The sequence below is a fragment of the Camelus ferus genome, chromosome 3, assembly GCF_009834535.1.
Source record: "Camelus ferus isolate YT-003-E chromosome 3, BCGSAC_Cfer_1.0, whole genome shotgun sequence".
NCBI classification, from domain to species: domain Eukaryota; kingdom Metazoa; phylum Chordata; class Mammalia; order Artiodactyla; family Camelidae; genus Camelus; species Camelus ferus.
The window spans coordinates 24,325,099-24,338,329 of NC_045698.1; the positions used below are offsets into that span (position 1 = coordinate 24,325,099).

Sequence of the window (13,231 nt, forward strand, 5' to 3'; positions counted from 1 at the left end):
TGTTCTGGGGCAGCTATGATCCACCAGCCAAAAATAAGCCAGGCTGAAAAGTCAGTGCGTTCAGTTTAACTCCAGCCTGGTCTCACGGATGCCACAAGTAAAGGGGCGCTTCCCCTGAAGGTTCAGGCTGAGAAGATGCTGGAAGTCTTCTGGGCGATGGGTATGGCCGTGAACCACACAGTCAACTCTAGTGAACCTCCATGTAGTTTTTTTCTCCTCTTTGGAAAAACCCCATAAGCAAGAAATGACAAATCCCGGTAATAATTCAAGTCCTTTGGGTTTGGAGTATTAAGCAAATTCTGAACCTGCAGGGGTTGAGCATTTTGAGCAATTTATTATTAACATGATTATTTTTTACCCTTGGAACAACTTTCAAAGCCTCTAAATGTCTTTCTAAGAAAAAAGGATTTTTCAAGACACCTTTTTTTTTTTTTAATGGAGGGAGGTAATTGGGTTTATTTATTTAGTAGAGGTACTGGGAATTGAACCCAGGACCTCATGCATGCTAGGCATGCGCTGTACCACTGAGCTATGCCCTCCCCCTCAAGACGCTTGAAAAAGGTTCATTAGTCTAGTTGGACTCCAAACACCTCTCTGAAAACAAAAGATGTGATAAATTCTAGGAAACACATGGCTTACATTTTCCCTCTAAATGTTATGGTTTTTTTAAATCAGGGGAAGGGCACTCAGTGGCACGGCTGCCCATCTTGAGACTTCTGAAATGACTGAGTGTTGTTTGATGAGCCCTGAAAACACCAGCCAGAGGGCAGGTCTCCATCTGACAGCCGGACACCACCTAACAGAGAACTTCTTGAAGCTTCTCCACCTGCTACTACTCCCTCTTGGAAATAAAAATCTTAGTGGCAGTAGAGATTTGGGGTATAAGGTACCATCAAGTTACTTACTCCCTTATACTGGGGCTCCTGGGAGGCAGCCAGGATGTTGTCCTTTGGGAACCTTACAGTTGCTTTTCCCGGATTCCTTCCATAGGCCCTCCCAGGTGGCACATACTAAGCTCAGGGTAATTCTAACTTAAATCAAGTGGTTAAGGGCTCATACTGGGTTTCAAGTCACTCCTACTACGTATGGAACACTTACTAGAGGCCAGGCCCTGTGCTGAGTGTCTTAACCACCTAGTGGGTGGTTAAGGGATAAATTAGGAGCTGAAGATGTGCAGATACTAACTGCGATGTATAAAATAGGTAACACGTTTCTACTGTATAGCACAGGGAACTACATTTAATATTTTGTAGTAACCTATAGTGAAAAAGAATATGAAAAGGAACGTATGTCTGTATATGTATGACAGAAGCATCGTGCTGTACACCAGAGACTGACACAATGTTGTAAACTGACTACACTTCAATACCAAAAAGTTGCATTGCACCCTCACAATAGCCCGGTGAGTAGCATGGATTATTACCAACCCCTTTTACAGATGGGGAAATTAAAGTGCAGAGAGGTTTAGAAAATTGTCAGCCGCGTGACACTCGGGGAGAGAAATCTGGCAAATCTGAGTGTCTGATAAATCATCCTGCTATGTGGACAATGTGATGAATGTGCGATTACTCCCCCTTCCGTGGGGGACGTGGGGGAGACAGCAGCAGCGGAGCCGGGGTGAGCAGCACGCCCAGCCTTGAGCAGGTGTGAAGGAGGCAGAGCCGGGGCTCAGTGAGATCACCCGCCAGACTTGTGCCTGAGGAGCTCAGCTCCGCTGTTCTCACTAACCCCGCTTCACTAGGTCCACATAAACCTCAAAGAATTCTTCGTCCTGGAGATCTGGTGATCTCAGCCTGGCTTGGGGAAGAGAATTTTACCCACTGGCTGAAGTTCTGTAATATCCTTTACTGAGATGTCCCTGCTCTTTCGGGCATTGCACTGAAATGCTCGAGATCGTTATGCTATAAGTCATACCTTCCGGGCGAGGTCATGTGCTATCCAGACAGCTCTGCCAAGTAAGGGTTCCACGTGTTTTGCAAAAGAAACGCCCGGATGGGGAGCAGGGTGGGGCAGATAGGAGCAGATTTTGTCATCACTTATGCTTCCTGGTAACCTGGTCCAGGCTCAAAGAAACTCTCCTACATTAAGTTTTCCAATAAAAATGCTGTCAGGAAGCATTTTATAAACTAAAAAGAAATAAGTTCCTCTTGGATGTCCTAAGATATCCCAGAATCCGGTAACTAGCCATGTGCACTTTCTGATGCCTTGAAACTCCTGTGTCAGAGCACCGGACACACTCATAGTGGTCTCAGTGCTGTGTTTTGATAATGATTCCCACCTCACACTACATCTTACCCTCCAGTAGGGCAAACACAGTGGGGTAAGTAAACTTTCAGAGAGGAAGGCAATCCCAGCTGCCCACGCCTAAGGATGCTACACTGCATGCTAACCTGGTCATCTGCCGTGGTTTCTCCCAGCACTAGGCACCCCTCCTGCTGTCCACTGATCATTTTTTATGGCTAGTGGACACTAAGCTGGGGATAAATTTGGTCTCTGTCTCTCTGAGTCCACTCCCAAGCAGGATCTTAATCAAGAGTACTTGCCCCACCTGGGGCTGGCTCCAAAGAGCATCCACAGACTACTTTTAGTGATGCTTATAGTGGTAAATGGCTCCAAATGTTTGGAGACCAATTAGGAAAAAGTCAGCCCCACACCCCCATCGAAGGACAATGATCTTGGCTTCATTCCTCAATAGCTCTCTGAGTGTGACCGTGGTTTAAAAATGCAAGACTTAAAACTAAAGAGCAGGTCTCTAGCAAGTCAGCAGCCCCCACACCTGGCCCAGGACCAGCTGTCTTGGCTTCTTTGCTTCTGCACCCTCAGGGACTCTCCCATCTTTGTGCGCCTCCCATTATCCTATTCAAATATGCCTTCCCACTGAGCTGTGTCCCACTGTGGTGTGACCCCACAAAGCCCCCTTCTTCCTCCTTTCATCAGTGTAGTTTCTGTTCAGATTCTCTCCAAAAACTTCCCTTCATCATCCCCTTCTATTATAACCAAGTCTCTTCTACACAGGCCAACAGTTGAGAAAGAACTCTAGCAAGTTTTGTCCTAGTAGCTTGCTCTTCTGAGAAACAAGAGCCACTCTCTCTGGATGGCAAAGCAGGGCCACAGTCCCAGAGCCTGGGCTGATCCCACTGTCCCCAGTAGGGATGGCGCGTCATAGGAGAGGGGGCAGTGCGGTCTCTTGACAATTAAAAAGAACAGATCTGAGCTTCCTCTGGTAGACTGCATCTGCACATTCTGGCTCACCCACTCCTGAGCCAATCTCAAACGCCAGAAATCTCAGCGCGATGATTTTGTGGGACTTGCTCCCAAGACCTGGGATCAGGCGGTCCTGAAGCGAATGCAGTCCTCACCTGGTCTAGCCTCATCTGCTATGATTGCCCCAATGCTCGGCTCAGATTTTTTCACTCAGTTCCCCAGAGTCTAGAAATGGACCTAGCATGCTGGGCAGGGCCCTACCTAGCTTTCGCAAACCCAATTTCCATGGACAAGCAGGACCCCATCCAAGACTTGGATTTCTTTAAAGATTGTCACCCGGGTGAAAAGCACAAATCCTAAGTATTCTGATCAATGAATTATCACACAGTGAATATGTCTACATTTCAACCAGGTCAAGAAGCAGAACACTAATGGCATCCCAGAAAGGCCCCGGGGATCTGCCCCCAGGCTCTGCCCACCTCTTCCCAATAGAAGCCATCTTCTGACCTCTAACGCTTAAGCAGATTAGTTTTGTTCACTTTTGGACTTGACAGAAATAGAATCACACAACGGGCATCTGAGTGTGTGTGCCTGGCTTCTTTCACTTCACGTTGCTGGATGATTTATCCTTGTTGTTACACGTGCCTTTACAGATTTCCTTTTCATGTCACCTCATTCATCTTCATTTATACTACATTGAATGAAAGATCATAATTTATTTACCTAGTCAACCCCCTTGATGAACATTTATGTTTTCCAGGTTTTGGTAAACCTTGGATTCGGCCAAGACTGATCAAGTCTCAGATGGCAGGAGAGCCCTGCATGCCTCACACCCGCTTGGTGCCTCTGCCCAATTTCTACCATAAATGATAAGGACACTGCCTGCCATAGCTCCTGACTGTAAATGCAAATTAAATTTCTAATGCCTTTCTCATCCTAAAAATGCAAACAATCTCATTTCTTGCAAACAGATTTTAAATACATTCACCCATTGTTTTAAATGTTAGGAACTGTGTCAGCTGCTTCTTTTGGGGTCTGCTGGGTCAGGGTCCTCTGCTGCCTGGGTCTCCTTACCTGTTCCTCCACCTGTTAGATGGCCTGAGGCTAAAATAACAGGGAGAGAACCCCACAGGTGCCCTTGGATTTCCAAGAATCTGGCTTGTCTTTCCAACACAGAGTGCCAACATTTAGTCTGGAAAACAGAGGGATTAATCTGCTCAGGGTGGGCAGAGTGGCAGCGGGAACGAGCTGTTTCATTCACTGTTGTACAAGCTCTGCCAAAGGTCAATGGTGGATGACTGTTTGCAGAAAGAATGAGTGACATGGCATCTGCTCTTGAATGTAGACCTTGACTGCTGGGGACCCAGTGCGAGGAGAACCCTGGCCCGAGGGTGGGGAGTGAAGGTTCTAGCTCTTCCTGTGTTGCACGCAGACATATTTACCTGACACGAAATCTTTATCTGTCCATAGGCATAGCCCAGAATTTTACAGCAGGACACTTGCTCATATGTCATCCATTGTTGCTATTTTTTTTAACCATTGCAATGATCAAGTTTACATATTATTGCTTCTCAAACAGGTTTCCACCTCATTCCTTGTTTTGAGATATCCTTCAGTGGGAAATATCTGGCACCTTCCACAAGGGAATCACTTCTATGTAAAACGACCATCGCCTTAGAGGCCAGCAGTTTAATCAGAACATCATGGCTGTGTGGACGTTATTAGAGTAGAGAGCCTGATAGAAAACATCTACCTCTGATTCCAGACGCCCTTTCCCTCTCTCTTGTGAATCCCAGAGATTTCACAGAGGGAAGAGCTTCTTGAAGACTCTGCTATGTGACGATGTGTCCAAGGGGAGGGGGTGTGCTGTGCATGATGAAGGCTGTGTGTTCTAAGAGGTAGACAGTGAGCAGAGATTGCATTTGTCCAAACTGGAGCTGAATCAGGGTTGATATTCCATGTGGGGACTTAAGTAGAAAGATCTCCTGGCCCCTAACCTAGCCGGGGTAAATCACCACACAGTGATGTGTGTGCCTCTGCACTGCAATCACCTTAATAAAACAGAACACTGAATGCTTCCCTGTGGCTGGAGGCAGGGCTTCCAAAGCCAATGACGCCAACTCCACTCACTGGCCACAGCATGCCAGCAATATCTTTGATCTGAGGGACGCTTGTTTTCACTCAGCCTGCTTGGCCTGAAGGCCAGAATGGGAACTGAGTGAGTTTTAATTCTCCCCAGTCAATGCACACTTCAGACAGATGGTGGAAAATACCCTTTGGCCTGATTTTCAGAAGAACTAGTTCATTGTAAGATTATCAATTAGGAACAAAAAACATCCATAAATTGGACGTTGTGTTTTGCAGTTTACAAAGCTGTCCCACAGACGTCAGTGGTTTTCAATCCAGAATTCACATTAGAACCACACAGGGTACCTCTTAAGTCCCTAGAGATTCTGATTAATTGGTTCAGAATTGGACTTACTGGCACATGAGCATTTAAAAAAAAGCTCTCTGGATGATTCCAGTGTAAAGCCAGCGTTGGGATCCACTGAGGTCATCTGATACATATGCTATCCCACCTCTGCAGGGAGGCTCCCCTTGGTGGAAGAGGAAACGGAGGCTCAGAGAGGTAACTGGCTTTGTCCACTATCTCACAGCACAGGCAGCAAAGCAGAAATGGGAACCCAGTCTTCAGGTCGCATGTGACTCTTCTAATAATCATGTGCAGTGGACAGGAAAGCTATTACTGTCACTAGTACTATACCATTGCGCCCATTTCAAAGGTGAGGAAATGGAAGCTCAAAGGGATAGGTGGTTTAAACCAACAACTTATCTTAAAAGCCTCCTGTGTGCTCAGAAATGTGTGGTGATGAAGCCAGCAAACCTTTGTATAGGACGTACTACATGCCAGGCACTGAGATGTAAGTACCAAGAATATGTCCATTTTACAGATGAGACTGGGGCCCAGAGAGGCTCCCTGAGTGGTCCGAGGTCCCACAGCTAGCGAGCAGTGCCTGGAGGGAGAGAAACTTTGCAGCTGGGCTCCACTGTCCGTGTCGTTAAACACCATGCTTTCGACTTCTCATGGCTGGTCCCTACCTTCAGGAAGCTTCAACATACAGAACCCCATGGCTTGGTGGACACGTCAAGGGACCTTGAGACCATGGTTTCTGAGCCATCTAGGGCATCTGTCTTTCTGATCAAGGGCTCTCTCAGCACACTCCCCTTTCCCAAGGGTGGCTCTGAGGCAGGGTGCTGTGGGGAATCCAGGACGGTCCTGCAGCAGCAGTGAATATCTTGAGGCACTGCTTCCAGAGCATGTTCTGGGCACTACTGCCCATCCCAGATAAAACAGGTCAAAATTCTTAGAGGGTGGGGCCTAGGAAGAGGCATTCTTTTAATTAGAAAATTAAAAACAATTATTGGGACATAATTACATAAGATTAAGGTGCACAACATGTTGATTTAATATATTTATATATTATATTACTACATTAGCTAACACCTCTATCAAGTCACATAATGATCATTTCTTTCTCGAGATGGGAACAGTTAGGATCTAGTCTTTAAGAAACTTTGATGTTTATAATACACTGTTGTCTATAATCATTATGCTGTGCATTAAGCTCTCCAAGACTTATTTATCTACTGGTTGCAAGCCTGTACCTAAAGGGGCATTTCTAACAAGCATTCAGGTGATTCTTACGCAAGCTGACGTTTGAAAGCCCAGCTTTCCTATGAATGGGAAGATGCAAGAATCTGGGGTGCTCCTCCACCCTCTGGGCCTGGAAAGGGCATTTTCCTAAAAGGACCGACCTGACCTGGGCATTTCTTGTGGGGAGGGCTCTGCACTTCAGGAGCTGTGAGGTCAAGGGGACTCTCTCTCCAGGGGTGCAGGCTCACAACGGGGGGTAACTGTTACCTTTGCAGGAAGCTGGAAGCCCGCTGGCTTGGTGTTGGTGGCTTGAAATCAGCCATAGCGGGAGTATTTACACCACGGGAACCGGCAAATGCTGTAAGTGGGAATTTCTTCTTCTTTTTTCCTCTTTGGAGAGAGCAGTTGTTCAACATTTACCAGCACATCCTTAACTCCATCTCTCTGGGCTCAGTGTTCCCACATGTAAGAGGAAGACTTGGGGTAGTTGAAACTTTCAGGCCAGCTTAAGGCAGGTTTGCAGGGAGCCTTTTTCGACTGGGAGAGACCTGGGAGGGGACCTGTGAACCCAGGCTCCCCTCCTTCCTCCTTTTCCTCTCATCTGTCTCCCTCTCCTGTGCTACCCTAACCTGGCCCTCCTGGGGGCCCTGGTCAGGCTCCGTCCGCCCTGCTGCCTCTGCGTACCTCTCAGAGCCATGATGAGAATTTAATGAGTTGGTATTTGTGATGAGCTTAAAACAGTGCCCTGTCTACAATGAGGACTACATAAACATTTGCTAAAATCCCTCCACTCCCCCATTGCTCACTGCATCTCCCTCCTAACTCTCTCTAGTTAAAGAACTTCCCACAGCATAAGGGCTAAGAGCCAAGGTAGAGTGGCTTCCTCTCCATGAGGAATGTTGCAATTAGAATTTCAATGGAGGCAATGGAGGTGTGAGCAGACTGGATGACAGTCCCCAACAATTTACTCCCTCCCAGTCATAGGATTACGAACCCCCACCTTCTGTCATAGGACACACTCGTGTAAACAAAGAAGAACAAAGAGCTCACCACCCAACTCTACAAGGATTAAATCAGCCACTGTATTCACTAACAGTGCACCCTGAGAAGAATTCAGGATGAAAAAGAGGGCGAGACACTCTGCCTTGGAAAAACAGTTCCCTCAGATAATTAGATGCATATCTCATGAAAAGTTTTAATAGCCTCAGATTCTTGCATCTTCCCATTCATAGGAAAGCACTAAAATCATTAACTTGAGATAGCCATTCTTTGTGACCAGCAGTAATCTTTCACAAGAGGTATGCTCCACTGCATGTGTACCCCAGCCAAAAATCATATATAAACTGTCTCCTCCCCTACCTCTTCAGCACAGTTCCCTCAGAGCTACTGAGAGCCTGTCTCTTGGGCTATATAGTCCTCAGTAAGGTCCACAAATAAAACTAAAACTCACTACTCTTACACTGTGTGTTTTTCTTTAAGTCAGCACATGGACCCTGTGTGAGGAGTTGACATGCATCTCAGTGACTTTGAACTTGGCCATGTGAAAAATTCTAGTTAATGGAATGTGAGTGGGTGTGAATTTTTCTGTCCAAACGAAGCCTTAAGAACAATTGCATGGGACTGTATTTACTGGCTGAAGGCTTCTTGCTCTTATTCTCTGTATGCCCTCGGGATATCCCAGACAATGGCTATTTCCTCTGTCAGGGCTCCAAAATGAGAAAACAGGTGGAACCAGCTGAATTCAGCCAATCCCAGCAAAGCCATGGTCAACCTACAGCTGATCCACAATCCTTATGTAAAGGAAGAAAAAGGAAATGTGTTGTAAGCCACTGAGATGGCACCATTTGTTACCACCGTAGAACTGACTAACACAGGGCAAGAGCAGGAGGAGGAGAACATATGTTTTGCAAGACCGTTCAAACAAAACTGTATTTCACAGAGGGAGCTCTGTGTATGTTACATATGTGTGTGTATGTGCTGTTCATCCAAATGCAAAACAACTTTGCCATAAAAATGATCACTATTATATTAGTGACAATCTTGTCTATTACGTATATTTTAATTTTAGAAATGTGGGCTTGGAAAGTTAAAAAATGAAATAAAAAAATTATTGACCAACTGGCATTGCTTCCTGGCTCTTTGTTTATTTGTCTCAGGAGGAAATGAACAGCAACAGTTCTAGAATCATAGCATTTTATATATAAAAAGAGCCAAAAGACTTGAAAGAATTCTGATCCAACCCATCTCTTTTTCACATGGGGCAACTGGAGCCTCAAGAGATGAGGTGCTTTTTGGCCAAGTACCAGATGGGAGACTCTTTAGAGCTTTGAGGGTGGCTGTGTGCACATCTGAGAAAGCTGCAGTGTCTAAGAAGAAATTCTCAAGAATGTGTCAAAAGCGTTTTCCCTCTCTAACTCCTGCTTCCTGCAGGACCACCTCAGCTACAACTCTGGGAGACCATTCACAGGCATAGCAGAAGCTTCTAGGGTCCATCAGAATTTGCTTCTCCTTTTCTTTCTGGGCACAAGAGCTATAGTTTACCTCACTGACTGCCCTGTGGTTAGACAGGATCAGGTATTGAGTTGGGGGCCTCTGAAAGTGGGCAGAAATGATACACTTCTTGTCTAGTTCTGGTCTTTAAAACATTCACACATTCTCATATTCTCTCTGTCTCTCTGATCCGTTATTGTCCAGAGGAAGATGAAATTGAGCATGTCAGTCTTAAAGGCTTAGTACAGCCCATGGATGGAAGGATCCTGCATCCCCTGCTGATGCCACTGGATTGTAATGGGTGAGAACCAAACCTTTGGTTGTTAAGCTTCTGAGACAGAGTTTGGATGTTATAATGACTAGCTTTATATAGCACGACTAATCCAGATACTCTAGGACAATCAGTGTAGCTTAGTTTAGATGGTAACTACTATCTTTAACCAAGTAGAAGAGCTGTTAATAAGAAGGAAGCCTCTGACGTCCAGCCTACTGTTCCATCTTGAATACTATCACCAAAGTCTGGGAGTCACCCCTGCCTTGCTTTCTCTATATTTTCAGCCCCGACACAACAGTCACAATTATACATGCCTGCAGGTGTTCAACACCAATTGTTGGATGGCTAACTGAATATTTTAATAAAGCCATATATTACACATTACTTTGATTCACAGATCCACTGAAAAAGCACTTGACCTTGAACTCTACAACATATTCTTCCCATTAATCAGTAGGCCCACCATATTCGTGCAAGATATATCTTGAGAACTTATGGATTCCTCCAATAAAGCTGTTTGTGTTCATTAATATGAACTTGAGGACAGATGAGCGACAAAGCCCACTGAGATGTGGTTGCAGGAAAAGTGAGCTTTGAAGAGCGAAGCATTTCTGTAACCCAAAGCAAGACAACTGCACTTAGGAAAATGGGGTACACTATGCTTAACATTTCAAAAAGGAAGTGCTGCTGTCAATTACCAAAGAATCCCTCCACATATTTCTTAATAAGCCCACCGTCCCATTAGTGTACATCAGCAAGCAGTGGGCCTAGCTCCCAACTGGCTGCTAGGCTCCTGTGCCAATGTATCTGCACATGGCAAATGGAGTAGGTCTATGCAAATGTCTACATACTTGGCTACCATAACACTGGCCTGGCAGAACCCAGTAAATCATGTTGACTCACTGCTTTACAGTAATAATGTCACCTCTTTGCACAACATATAGTTGATGGTGTGTCTTCCAGAGAACCCTATCTGAGACCAAAGGAAAAAAAAAATAGATTAGGAAGTCAATATCTAGAAGCTTAGTCAATTTCTCCTTATCTTTGTAAACAATCTTCTTGGAATATTACCCATAAGGAATTTTCATTTTTTGGTGTGGCAGACATCCCACTGTTGCATTCCCATGCTTCTCAACTCAGCTTCATAGATAGAAATTAACTTTAATATTACAACAAGAACAATATAATTTGGAAGGGAAGTTTGCTGCTTTGCTGATTCCTCCAGTTCTGCCAATTGTCAGCTTGTTTACAAGTCAAAACGTAAGTGGCTTGGGCTGTTTCTCCTAGGAGTACCTAAGCAGAGGGTCTGATCGCACCTGGATTTCTCAGATGCATTTCTGAACGTCCTTGATTGCTTAAAAGACCCATTATAATCCTGCCTTTTCTTTCAAACGGTGTGCGTGTGCCAGGCACGCAGAGCTCAAGTGGGGTCAGTGAGCCAATATGGGAAGAAGAGCAGATAATGTTCACTTTAATATCCTGCGCAGTTCAGAAGAGAGGATCCCTGCTTAAGAGAAGTCTCCAGTAGCACTTAGATGCTTACAGAATGAGGGACGAGTAAAGCAAGTGTGCAGCCTCCAACAGGCAGTCTTAGTTCTCACTCTTTACCCATCAGGAGGTCACGTTTAACTCCACATCACTTCATGTATTAACAAGGGAAAGGATTTTGCGGGTAGACAGGTACCACATTTCAAAGCAGACACTTGGCCAAATTCCTTATTAAGAGTCTCTGTCTTTTCCTCTGTAGTTCCTCTCCCTGCCAGTTGCCTTGTCTTGCCCCTGTATCTCCTTTCCACTCTGCGCTCAAATCCCCTCTTCAGTCCCACGCCATCGTGCTCTCAGCCTCAGTTAATGTGTCTCGTTGATTGAAAATGCCAGGCTGATATCTAAAGAAATTAACACCACCCAGTGTTTCTCAAAGTATGCCCCCCAGGGATCTTGTCCTCCCATGTGGCTTGTGAAAGTCTTTGCCACACGGAAATGGCTCCCTTTCTATGCAGACGTATACGTACTGGGAAGATGCTGTTTCAGAAGCAATGAGGATTGGCACATGGCCGCCCACTCCGAAGCCCCACTGCCACCTATCCTCAGTTTCAGCTTCCTTCCTTCAGGCAGGAACTTCCTTGGGTTTCCCCAAAGTGAGGGATGCTTGTCTACAGAGAACCCAGGACCTGACCCTATCATAGAACTGATAGTGAATCCCTAGTTATCTTTCTTCCCAAACTCCACCCAGGCTAGTAGCTCAGTGATGTCAAGAACTGTGTTTATTATTTTTTTACTCTATATTCCTCTTAATACAAAGCTCAATGCATAGAAGGTACTCAATACATGATTTTAAATAAATGACATTTGTTGGGTATCAATCATATTTAGGGGAAAGCTGGTAAGGATTATAGTCTCTAATGGGCTGTAAATCATTGGTGCATGTGGTTGAGACAGATAGTATCTTACCTATCTTGGGTAGTCTAAGAACTGATAATGAGGGCAATGCGGGTTTTAATAGGATTTCGAATTTTCAAAGTATTTTCTTATTAAAATATTTTATTTTATTCTTTTCCCAACCCTGTGAGATTTCACAATGGTAACAGTGAGTTTGCAAACATTTCTTGTTGTTTGAAGGTAGAGGCGGGACTGGCACTTCGCCTTTTGAGTGTAAATGTATACAATCTTCCTGGTAATACATATTAAAAGCCTTAAGACCGTAGACACACTTTGAATCAGAAAATACACTTCTAGAAATTTATCCCAAAAGAACAGAGATGTGCAAAAAGAATTATGTGCACACACAAAAATCCCCCCAGTGCTACTTTATAAAAAGAGAATATTGTAAAAAATCTAAGTATCGAATCATAAAGGCTTATTTAACTAGATCACGGTACAAATCTACAACAAAATATTATTTAATCTTTAAAGTAATGTGATAAAAAATTTTTAAAGATACGGAAACGTGAAAGAAAAATGATAACTGAGTAGAGAAAGCAGATGTGTTTGACTTCAATTACAATATAGGTAACTCCATATGTGCACAGAAGAAATATATATACACTGGAAATATATATATGTATATATACACACCTATAAAATATGTTGATATATATATATATATATATATATATATATATATATATACACATTGTAATATATATATATACACACACACACATCAATGTATTAGCAGCAATTATCTCTGGGAGGATGATCGTAAAATTAAAAAAATTACTTTTGTAATAAAATAAAATATTACTAAAATACCTAAATAAAATACTTTTGTAATTGAGGGGGAAAATTCCCAACAAAAATGTTAACACCATAAAAACAATCCCCTAATGAAAACCTGGACTTTAGTGATGTAAATACATGGAAAAGGTCCCCATTAGGGTGGGTTACAGAAATTGCTTATACGGGTCACAGCAAAATTTTCAGCTGTTGACAGTCAGCCTCCAATGTTCATCTGTGTGTGGCTGAGCGTGGGCCCCATCTCTCAAGCAGTAAAGAAAGCTTTCAAGGTTTTGATGTCCTGCTCACTTGTCTTTAAGAACTCCCTCCACTTCTCCGAATTCCATTACTATGTCCATTTTAGGGTTATTTAAAATACCCAGGGCCGATGA

The 13,231-nt window shown here is 44.1% G+C and overlaps 1 protein-coding gene across 4 annotated transcripts in view; it reads right to left on the reverse strand.

Annotated features, from left to right (window-relative positions):
* The window catches only part of PRLR (prolactin receptor), a 141,671-nt gene that overhangs the window by 21,901 nt on the left and 106,539 nt on the right, over nt 1-13,231 (reverse strand). The window lies entirely within an intron of this gene.